Genomic DNA, 13,161 nt, shown 5'->3' on the forward strand with positions numbered 1-13,161 from the left:
ATGCATTTGAAAAAGCATTTGAAAGAAGAAAATTGGATATATCATATTGAAAAGGTGTTTAAGAATTAAATAACGAGCCGGTCGAGATACATCATTAAGTGCAATATAGGTCTTTTATCAGATATCGAACATTTAGAAATAAAAATAAAATGTCTAAAATTTTTATTTTTTATTTTTTATTTTATTATTTTGTTTTATTATTTTAATTTTATTATAGTCACGATACGTATATTACTTTGATTAAAATAAAAGAAAACATAATATATATTTCAGATAATTTTTTTCACGCCTTATTCGTGTTTTTATTTATTTTTTAATTTTTTCGCTTTTTTTTTATTTTATAAAAATTTTTGTGACACACTTGGAGGCTATTTGCACACAGCATGCCACGATACCGATTGAAAAACTTTGTTCCAATGGAGTAGCAGATTCTATTCAACAACTGTAGTTGTTTTAAGAAACAATTTTCAATAAAATAGACTATCATAAGATATTCGCAGGAAACTACATAATTTCGGTTCATTCCATTCCGCGGTTTACGTTAAACTTTGCTAGTGGAATTATAAATTACTGCGGTCTGCAGCCGACAGATCTTCCTTCCTTTGAGGTTGCGAAACTTTCTGGGACTAATAAAAACTTCGTAGGGTCGAGCTTAATACCTCTGCAGGAATTTCCGAAATCGAGAAGAATGTAAATGCTGGCTCAATTTTATGTCAAACAGAGCTATATCTTATTGTTAGTTAGGTTTCCTATATTTCTTCATTTCGCGCAAACTCGAGCGATATTTTCCTGTCGACATAGATCAATAAATGCGAAATCACGACATATTTGAATTTCAGACACGTAGAGGTTATATATATTATAGTAAAAAAAAGTTTATATATAATAAAAAAGAGAGTATAACTAGACGTCAAAATTTCTCGTAAAATTAATCAACCATATATTTCTTTTTGTTATACAATACATGTAAGATATGTTTACTTCTAGGCATTGTTTACTACAGGGCATTTTCTGAAAATATTTCGTGTAGGATAGTTTCTGATACAAATTGCATTTTCTTTTATTGAATACCGTTTTACATAACTGTAGAATCAATACAAAAATTGCTCCTCCGATATTCCATAAAATAAATTCTACAAAAATAATTCCATTTGAATGGCGGATGTATTACGTGTTTGCATCTGGCGTGAATAAACAAATCGAATACTTCGTCAGTTATCCTTGCAAATAAAACTGGCTCTTATTCAAACTTCTGTGTATATTCAATTTTAACGGTACACTTCGCTATTTTAGTGTATTGATTTTACCTACAGTGAACAATTATAATGGTATGGACGATGCGAATAAATATACGGGTGACGTATTTTACTCTTTGCACAAAAAGAGGAAAGGTCCAAGAGAAAGAGAAAACGACCCAATCATATAAGAATTCGATTCGCTTGCGCTTGGAATATTTTGTTTGTTCTTTCACACAAGAGAGGCTTCAGGAGAGAAAAACGAACAGACGAATAGACGAAAAGGAAAACGAGATAACAATAAAGGACGAGATTGAAAAATCACGTTAAATACCGTACAAATGGTCTTGTGGACACGGGAACAAGTGCGCAGCAAGGGTCGGCTGAAAGGACATAGAACAAGCTGGAAATATCGGTCGATATCTGAGCTTGCTAGCCACGAATTGCTATCGTAGTGGTAGCAGCAGCAGTAGCAGCAACAACGATAGTAATAGCATTGGTAGTAGTGCTAGTACAGCAATAGCAGCCCGGTAGCAGCCGCATTCTTTTGAAGAACACACGCGAGAGTAAAGTCGAGATAGAGGCGGTCGAGAGGATGAGAGCGAAGGATATTGGTATGGCGTTGTGCATTCACGTCACGTGCCACCTACTCCTACTTCTATGGACAATCCTGTGCTTCGGATAACCTGTTTGCCCGCCTTTTTCCCCCACTCAATAAGAACTCCGAGTAAATCAAGGGTTGGCGTACCCGTCTTCTCTCGTCCATCCACTGTTCTCCTGCTTCTCGTTCGTTCCTTTTGGAATAGTTTACCAATAATTTTCTCTCTCTCACTCTTCTTCGTTCTTTCGTCTTTTATGTACCTTCGGTTTGATTTCAAGCTTCAAACGTAATAATATGTTGAATTGACGTGGTGGATTTAAGGGATCATATTAGGACCAATATTACGCTGCAATGTGCTACTCGTTGCTTATGTGCTTTAAACAAAACATGAAAGTCGATCGATTTATTATATGCGTGAAACTTTTATTAAAGATTTCCAGCGCAATTTGACTTTTGTTGATTACGTTCTTGACAGAATACGAAACATTTAAGTTTATTATATCAATAGTAAGTTACGATTTTATATTAATTAATAATCAAGTTGTCTTTTTATGGCACAATTTTATGACAAAATTAATCTGAAGTAATAAAATATAATCAACGTACCAAAATAAGAATGCATAATTTCTGTTAGTGTCTCGAGACCTTATAAAAGACTTTGAACAAAGTTTAATGGTAGAAACGTACTGTGAGAAAAACAAAACTATAAATATCATGCGACTATTTTCCTTCCGCGATATATCGTGACTTGTCTTCTGATTGGTTCTACGAAAAATAGATACAGTCTGCAATAGTCAACATAGTTTATCTTCATGTTCACAATTATTGTTATCGTAAAAAAACAAGTTACAGCAATGAAATCTTTACGACGAGCGAAACGCTACAATGGAAGGTTCAGGTAAACATTGAAATTGCATTTGCCAGTAACTACTACGTAAAATTTTATCGAACATCTTGGGTTCCCACCGGCGTCCTCCTTGTCGTCGCCATCGTCGCCGTCGTCGCCGTCGTTGTCATTGCACTCCCCCAAAGTTGCCGGAAGTTACGCCCCCTAATCTTGCCCGAGGAAAATCTATGGTCCAAGAACTATTATCATTATCCGCTTATTTTCACTTCTCCTAACTAAGTTTCCGGTCCCTTCCGACTCTCTGTCTCCTACGCTCACGTATTTCATTAGAATAATGTAAGGGATTAATTATCCGCCGAAGGCAGAAGGGGAATATTAGTTTGTTCTCGGCAATTTTCTCTGTACGACCGATTTCCACCTTGGTTTGCTTGCAATTTGTGAAATTGTTTCGCGGACTTAACAATGATCCGAAGAATACGTCTTTACTCTCTTTCATAATTTGCATCGTAACAATCGGCTTTCAACTCAGAAAAGTTGATTCCGTTCCGTAAAATGTTTCTGCCGCGATGAGAGATAACTAATTTTATAATGTCCATAAGCGATATATCGACAAGTTTCATAATTAAATGTAGTTAAGGCATCGTTAAACGGCAGCTGATTCTATTCCCAACTGTTGAGAACTTCAAAGTGGAAAAGATAAACTGTCAGTTTTGGAGTCAGTTTTCCTTAAGCTGATTTTCGCTTAAGACGATCAAACTTTCTGTCTAACTATATATAACTGGCAACTCAAGTTCCACCTATTTTATTAAACCGTACAAAAAATTAATTAACTAGTCGACGCGGTTGATTCTCAGCATTATTCAAATGTTATTCACAGTACGACTACAAAATTAATCTCTGTCGTATTTGTTTATATGATATAATAAAAATATTTATAGTGAAATTTCTTGTCACTTTATGGGCAATTATTCCAGGTTCAACAATAATTACTTTAGAATGAAATGTGTTTGAAAATTGCGCTACTCACTGATACAAAATGTTCAGGAAAGTTGTAAATTATTGTAATTGTTACCTTTTTAATCTTTCTTATGCGTTAAAATTATATTATGAAGTAATATTTTTCGTGCAATTTTCAATATTTCACAAAAATTTTATATAAATCGATATTCGCTACAATATGGTATTCAAAAAGAAAAAATATCCACAAAAACATATTTTTTGTATTGAAATCACACACACGCACACGCGCACATTCTCTCTCTCTCTCAACGTTCATTTGCTGCAACTATCGCAATTGTTGCAATTTAATAATATTGAGGAATATAAAGAATTACGCATTAGAGATAATATTCGAATCATTTATATATTCGCATCGACAAAGCATCAAGTTTCGTGGTTTATCAGGTGGGAAATATGATAATAAGTTCATCATATACAGTAACATACGCATCACGTGGCCCGGTTACCACGATGCTAGAAATCGAGTTAGGCACCGTGTGCGCCGAAAGCGCGTTTCATTAAGCATATCTATTTCCTCACATAGTTGGCTTAATGCGCTTGCCGCGTTGGTTAAATCTATCCGTTTTAATGGAAACGCGGATGCATAACCAGATACAACTCCTTCCTTGAACATTGTAGCAAGATTTTAGGTGTCGGTGGAGAAGAGAATCTATCGCTAGCATATTTCGTAATTAATGTTTACACGTAGCGCGGGTAGCTAAGTACTGTTACTCTAAATTAAATACATGCGCACCACGAAATGTAATATCACGAAATAAATGCTTTCACCGTTAATTTACAGCAGATTCTTTATATATATTTACGAAATTTACGTAGTTTTAATTAAGAATAACGAAATTTTTTTTATTAATCTATAAATTATAATTATTATACCGCTCATTTCATGATGACAGATTTCAAAAAACGAAAAGTTTTCCAGAAAATGATTTTTAATCTATTCAATCATTGAAATGTCACTATGTTAATTTTGAAACACAATTTTATTGTAATAATTGATTGTAAAGGAATAAAAGTATGTTCTTTTAAAATATATATATGTTACTTTTTTTCGTTATATTCCGTATTTTTTTTGTAAGCAAAATGACAATTTAATAATTATCGTCATTGATGATATGAGTGGTACATGCATATATATAATTATATTATTATAATTTTATTACAATATCTTATATATTTATTAGTATCTACGATATTATTTTTGCGAAACACACATGTGTAAATAATTATCTTTGTATAGATCTTTTTATCGTAATGACGCATAAACGCGATTAATTACTTACAAAGTTGGTTACTTAACAGTTGGCTAACAAAAACTATGCGGTCTTGTTGCACTTGTTCTTGTTTGCCAGGAAATTGATCAATCGATCAAGACATGTTTACAACGTTTTAATGTAATAGAGATTCGTTTAACAGTGACCTGCTTGTTCACGCTACCTTACTTTAATTTTTCCATCGCTGCTTTTTACTTAAACGCTGAATTATTAGACATAATAACGTATTTCTGGTGCCTTTACGGTTGAATGATGCAGCGATAAGGTTGAATCTATCACGATCGAGTTCTTTCGCTGGGGTCAGCGGCAAGATCCGTATAAATAGCGGCCGCGGTTCGCACGAGTGCTCCTTCTTCGTGTGTAGTTCAACAGTGATAAATCACGGTCCACAGCAAACTGCTCCCGCGAGATTCGTTGGAACTTACCGCCTTACGTTCATTACTTTTCCGAGCCATTTTATACATCAACTTGCGAACGGTTGCAAAGCAGATTACCTCGACTGAGAGACGACATTCTCTCTCTCTCTCTCTCTCTCTCTCTCTCTCTCTCTCTCTCTCTCTCTCTCTCTCTCTCTCTCTCTTCCCTTTCTCTTTCTCTTTCCACCGACGAATTTGCGGAGATCAGGCGTAATATCTTCCTCAAGTAGAGTCGTGACTTTGCGAGTTTCCTGAAGTGTCTCGATTTCTCGTAAACACGACATACCGGGCAAAAAGAGGTAGAGTTACCCGCGAGAATAGGACGCAGCTGCGACGGCAGCTCGTAATCCCGAATTACAAAATGAACGTACGAAAGAAAAGGACTACGAGTTCGACGCGAGATGTGGAGACAGAGGGAGGAAGATATGATATACAGGAGACAAACTCCATTACGCAATACGAGAATATAAGTTAACCATCCAGGCTGCCAATAAAAAGATCAATTGTGTCTGAGCAATTCGTCTTAGCTTGACATTCAGCAAATGCCACCAGCTGCGCTTCCCGTACAAAATGCTCCAAGGAAATATATGTATATAGCGATACACGGTTGGCTTTTTATCCGGAGGACTTCTCTTTCCTAGAACTTTCGATGGTGCGGCTGCAAGCTGTTGCCAATATACGGTCGAAGAGATATGTACATAGCCAACGGCTAATAATTTTTTGCGCTCATATGACGATTTGTTTTAGCTCCGATGAGAGTAAAAATAGGTAAAATTCGTATGTTTATGATAAATTGTAGAGCACGTTCAATTTTAACTGAAATTATACGTTGTTGGACCGATTAGATTATTATAAATTATTATAAATTATTATAATAAAGTCTGCACAAGTAGGAGCTTATTTTGAAAATATCGCTCCTTTATTTCAAGTGACACAATTCAAAGAAACATTTTTGAAAGAATCATTTGAGTTATTATCATGATTGAATTAGATAAACATTGCCCTCTATTAATTATCAAAAGAACTAGCTTAACTTCAATTACAGTAAATAAAAAAATTGTCAAACTCAAAAAGGGTGGTTGTGTAAGTTTGTGAAACGCAAAAATAACAGAAATGACATTTGATCATATTAAGAATATATTTATTTTTTTGCCAATATTATTTGATTAGTCAATAATTTTCCGTCACGAGAAATATTGTTTTTCTCATTTTCTGTAAAACTTAATATTTTGTGTTGTGTTTTGAAGTAACGAGCAATATGATTTAAACGATAAATCATATATAATATAAATAAATCATATTAAAATGTTTAATAAAATATTTAATATAATAACGTTGTATATAATAAACAATTTCACTTTCCTAGATAATAATAACTATGGTGTGAATTGTATAAATAACGAACCGCAAGTTTCGGGATGGAAATTTATTATACAAATTTAAAACGATTAACTGGGCACACAATCTGTATTTATGAAGCGTATATTCTGAAAAGCCTTCTCAAGTGGTCATGTACAACAATTTAATGGAAATTGCATATTTGATAGAAACCGCGCGATCTCTTGAATGCATGTCACACCTCGTATTTAAGCTTACAGTCTGTACGGATACGCGACGTCATCGAAGTTACAGCGTGAGAAATTTGTCCAGGAGTTTGTGCTACTGTGTATATATGTGCCATTGAATTTCAAAGGTGGTCCGTTGCAATAAATAAAGTTGCGCGCCAGGCGAGTTATTTCACGTGACTTTTGTTGTCGACTGTCGTGAAATTGTGAAATCCTCTGGAAGTTTTCGATATCACTGTCCAGCTCAATCGATATGTTCGATACGCGAAATACTCGCCATTGATACTCGTCAATAGAATGGAGCGAGCTCTTTTAAGTAGAATACGCGCGTATTGTTTTGCACCTTCCACTTTATAACTCAAAGAGGAAAAAGCACCGTCTATCAATTCGTTTTTCATTGAATTCTATTTTTATGTCTCATCCATTATACTTCCTTTGCCAGACAATGGCAAAAATCTTAAACAGCACTATTCGATTTGAAACGTTTAACGTTGATCATAAATAATAGATGAACTCAACCTGCAATTTAACGACCAAATATCGAGATTGGATAACGACAGTATGTTGCGTTTTCATTGTATATTTTTTAAACATATTTATCAGTTCAAATTCTTTTAATGGCTCGAAGTGTTTGAGAAAAGTGGGCATAACTAGGAAGACGACTTTTACGATGGTCGACCGGAAATTGAAGCCGCAGTAATCGTAAAAATATTGAATGAATTTGTTCCAAGTTTCACGAGTGTATCTGATAGAAATACAGTCGCGGCTAGATTAACAAGAACACTTAATGTCAGTTTCGCAATCTTTCTCATTCGGCATTTCGACTGTGAAGCATAATAGTAGAATGGAATAATGAATAAAAAAAGTCGAATTCGATTTCTGATGTCTTATTGGATCGGCATTAATATCGGAGTAACTTTTAAGTCTTTTAGCTTGTAATATTGTTAAAGGCTTAATAACTGTACTTTATAGTGAGCTCCGTTTGTATTTCCTTCTCCTTTCAAAGTTCTTTTTGGTATCAAATTTCATGGAATAGGATTTAGCGTAAATCAAATCTAACCGCTACTGTAACGCTTATAATCCGATTTTTGCGGAATTAAAGAACAGATAAATTGGAAATATGTATATAGTAATATCAGTGTTTAATTAAAAAAATTTTTAGCTGCACGTTTATATATTTATAACATGTAAAACTTGTTATTCATTTTAATGTAAAATTAAATAAATATGTTAATTTTATTAAATAAATAGTAATTTAAAATATTATTCAAAAGGACTGAATCAAATAAGCAATTATACATGGCACATAATCGCGAGAAAGAGATCAATAGGAGTCGAGGACTACGTTAAGTCAGACATCACCGGTGCAATCAAGTAGTAAGAAACAAAACAGTCAGCCGCACACAGTAGTCAATGGCGGTGTCAAGTCAGCCTAAAAAAAATCTACGGCACACAATATTTATTTTTCTGCTGGAATGCTTGCGTTTTAATAAATTACTAGAATTGCATCCCGTATAGAAAATTGTTAGGGGTAGTCCTATGTAACATAAGGCCCTGATCATTATTTATTATATAATAAATAATAATAAATAATAATATTTATTTATTATTATAAGGATGCTATAAGAAAGATTTCCTTATTTTAATCTAATAAGATTCCAATTATAATTTATTAGGGATGTCATTAAGTAAGGCTTCCTTATTTACATCTAATAAGGCCCTTATCGGGATTTGATAAGGATGCATCAACTTTATAAATACTTATTTATTAGGGCTAACTCATAAAGGTCTAGAAAAGATTTATTAGAATATAAAGATTTATTGAATAATTATCTAACTAATTTTGCTCATAATCAGTTGCATTATTTTCGTATAAACGGAATTAATATATAGGTAGTATTCGATAGCAAGTATAATAGTAACTGACTGGATGTTCAGTTAAATTGCACAAATTTCTATCAGGAATATATTGACAGATATATTATAACTATACATTCATTAACATTCAGTGTTCGTGGATCATCGAAGTATAGTAATTTCCATATGATTACAGAGGTCAAGCAACGCGAACTGGTGGTGCGCATTCGGATGAGTGACCGATTTCAAAATACCACAAAATTAATTCCCATAATATTTCCTTATAAAGCCCTGATAATTTTTTCTTACAGGGCTCTGATAAGTTTTCCTTACATGGGTCTGATAGTTTTTTCTTATAGGGCTCTGATAATTTTTTTTTATAGGGTCCTGATAAATAATTTGTCATATAAGGCCCAAATTATCTAACCTAATAGGATTCGATTAATTTTAGGGCAAACTAATCAGATCTTTTTTTAAGCCCTAACAATTTTCTACATGGGGCAGAATTTTTAATAATTTACCAAAACGCAAGCAATCTTGCAGGAAAATACGCATCGTGCCGCAGGCCTTAACTGTAAAATTAAGATGAAATTTGTCATCGTATGGTGAAAATATGGAGAAATTGCACACTATGCACAGTTCAATTTGAAATCTCACAAAAATATCTGTAAAATATATTTTTTAATTTTTAACTGAATTTCAATGAAAAATCAACAGACCCAAAAAATTATCGCATAAAAATTGATTATATTTCATTCAATGTATGTATATAGATTTATATATGATACATTTGTTTCGCGGTCAGTCAGAAAAGCGTATCACAAAACGCATTGCGGACCGCGGAAACGGAAGCGGAAAGCTGCATTGCAAGTGCGGGAGAGGGGGGGACCTCGTTTATAAAACACTATGTTGCTTAGCGCGGCGTGAAGCGCTTCTCGTCTAGCAGGTACACAAATGAGATAAACGTCGCGCTTATATCATTCCGTGCACGTTTCCATGACTGAGAAGGGATAAAAAAGGGTCGAGCCGATGAACGGGCTAGCGAATCGCCAGTTTTTTCCCTCCTCGCGTCTCGTGCGAAACTACAACTGCTATATAGCGCATGCGCTATGCAACACCAGCATCTCGAGGTGCGGTCATTGCGCTGTATGGTCGACAATTTAAATGATGCTCACGTCGGCAAGAGATTTATAATACGACACAGACGGCTGTTTCTTCACTGACACAGCCGACTTCGATAGTAAAAGACACGTAACTCTTTCCGAGATAACTACGGGATATGTAGCTTCCCTTCCCTCATTCATTTTATGGATAAATGTATCGCATCTGCATACGCATATTTTTTATTTTCTTCTCGTACGTAACATGGATTATTTCTTCCGTTACATAGAATCATCTAGAACCATCACATCTGTCGACATTCTATCTCCAGCGTCATTGTTTCTACGAACAATTTCTGCGATATCGAACCTAATTCACAGGATCGTAAGCAGCTCCGTTATAAAGCTTTCATGAACATTTTTGCAGTATGTAATCCTCTTAAAAACTGTATTATTATTATTATAATTTACATAAACTATTTATCTCTTTAAACTGTTTTCTTTTTACTTTTCTTCAATTTCATTATCTTTATCGCAGTACTATTGCTTATATTCTCATTTTTCAAAAAGATTTTATATAAGTTGTATATATCGGATTAGATTATATCTTGTGCAATATCAAAGGAACCCATGCTGGAGGTTAATGTGATCTGCTGAAAATATATCGGAAATAGTAGTATAAATAGCTTCGATCTTCTGTAGCTAAAGGCTACGTGTGAATCCTCTTATGGTTCAATTTACGACTGCAAGTGTATCGCAATGCTTGTCGTGTGGCACGATCCATTTATACTGGAAATGTTCACCGGAACGCGTACGTTACGCAGATAGATGCGCGCGAGAAGGAATACGGAGCGTCCTCGGAGTCCGATATAAATTCCGATCAGAAATATCCACTTTGCGGGAAAATTCGGCTACGTGATTTATTTTGCAGGTTTTCCGCAAAGTGAAATACCCATTTCAATTTGCGCGGACCGACACGTCGCCGTCGTCTCTCGTCGCATTAGAGCATTGTTGATAAAATTTTGAATAGCGCGTTAAAATCCATTGTTCGACGCCGCGGTATAATTTTCAATATATTCACGTCAATTTTTAGCCAGCTACAAAAAAAAAGTGATATGGTCGGGTTTTAATATGTTAAAATGTGAAATACGGAAATTGCTTGATTTAACGGTTGAAATATACGTAATCGCTTGCGGAATATACGATATTAATAATGTAAGCTTAGTGCATAAACAAAAACAGGTCATGTGATTTTCAGATTAATTGGGATCTAAATATTGTAAGAAATAATTTATAAATTTGTATTTATTTAGAATTTAAAAACAAGCAAACTTTTAGATGTAATAAATTTCCCAAAGAAATAACTTGAGCGGTTAATGAGTTACAAAAAGAAAAACTTGCTGTTCTAACTAAAACCATTAAATTTTAATTACCATAGCGTCAATACTTGGCGCATATTTTATATCTTTTATAAATCACGTATAAACCACATAATGATCGTTGTATAACAAATAAGTTTGCATGTAATATGTAAAACACATTGAAAAATTTTTTTGTAAAAATGTACTGTATGCAGTAAATAAGTATAATGGCAAGAGTTTCTTTTTTTTTATACTTTATCGTTGATGATTTTATTCAAGGAAATGTATATAATTATAATTTATTCGTATAAAAAGCACAAAAATTAACAATTCTACAAAAATTTTGCACAAAAATTGTTTGTCATAATACGCAATGAAGCTAAATATCCATAAACGAATTCCGTTTCACCGGATACGATAATCCGATATTTTTAGAGCGAATGAAAAATTCACTGCAGTCGAGAGAGAGAGTTTGCGGATTGTAGTCTATCGAGCCTCTTCGCGTTGCATAGCGAACGTGCTTCTCTTTTCGGCTGCGATCGACACGTCACGGTAGAAAGAAGATCGAACGATTGAATACTTCGTGGAGCGATATTAAATGCAAGCGATACCTCGCGTACGTGATATCTGTATACTCGGCATGTTAAAAATTCAATATGTATGCCATTGTTGTGATAGCGATGTTGGCGGCAAACACTATACTACCCTGGACATATCGCGAAACGGCTGTTTCATCCTCTGTGAATTAACAATAGCTTCCGCAAATGCACTCGAGCTACGCAGAATACATTAATGCGTGCTCACGTAGTGGGAAGGAAAATAGATTGGTTGAATGGATCAAACAATAGCTTTTAATATGCATGTTTCTATAATGTATTTCCTGTACCTCTGATTTTGCTTCAATATACGCTCATTTAATACGGAATTAAAGTTTCATTAACGCGCCGTAAATTTTTTATTAAAAAATTCTTGCTCTATTGTAGATGAATTATTACACGCAAATACGAATTCTGTAGCTATAGAATGCAATAGATGCTAATTTGATTGAAGAATGTAAAACATTTAGTACGTTTCTCGTATTAGACAACATATGTACCATGTAATCTGTGCACAGCTGGACACAGTATAGTTGATCCGATCTAAAACAATGGATAATACCCGAATTACAATCCAGCCGTGTGATGCAAATATCCACGTAAGCTCAGCTTTAGTTCTGCCGTCTATACTCATCTTGCTGAAACCCATCAATGCGCTCCTCGGTGCGCTCGTGTTCAGAGAATTCTTGATTTTCTGGCGCGCGAAAGACTCGGAAGATCTGAAAAGTGCTACCGGTCTTTATAAACCCGGCGATGCAAAAAGCGCAGACGGGATGTAATGGGATGTTCTACGTGAGCCGCTGAGTTGCGGCTGTTTGAGATTATTACAAAAAAGAGGACTAGAGAAACCAAGCCGATAGTGTCTGCCGGACAAGAGGATCATGGAGCCGAGTAGTTCCGAGGAGAGCCTTCATGGCCGCCTTCATGGACCGAATTTCCCATGAGGATCGATAGTAGGCTACTGGATTTTTCGAGAGTGGAGTATTTGCTACTCGATTGAGGTGGAGTAATGGTCTATTCCGGTCCATCAAATCTGGCGACCTTGCCTGCTTCTACTCACCACCTTTCTCTCTCTCTCTCTCTCTCTCTCTTTCTCTATCTTTATCTCTCTTTCCACGCAATTTCCATCGTCATTTAACTCGGTAACCATCACTTTCCACTCACAGCCCCGTTCCCTAACATCGAGTGCACGTCCGCTCTATTTATCTAAGTAGCCTGTACCAGGCAGGAGTCCGCTATAAGATCCAAGTCGTGCTTCGCCGCTCCCTATGGCCCACGAGAGCTGAAAGTCG

The sequence above is a fragment of the Acromyrmex echinatior genome, chromosome 15 (assembly GCF_024713525.1).
Source record: "Acromyrmex echinatior isolate Ae372 chromosome 15, ASM2471352v2, whole genome shotgun sequence".
NCBI classification, from domain to species: Eukaryota; Metazoa; Arthropoda; class Insecta; order Hymenoptera; family Formicidae; genus Acromyrmex; species Acromyrmex echinatior.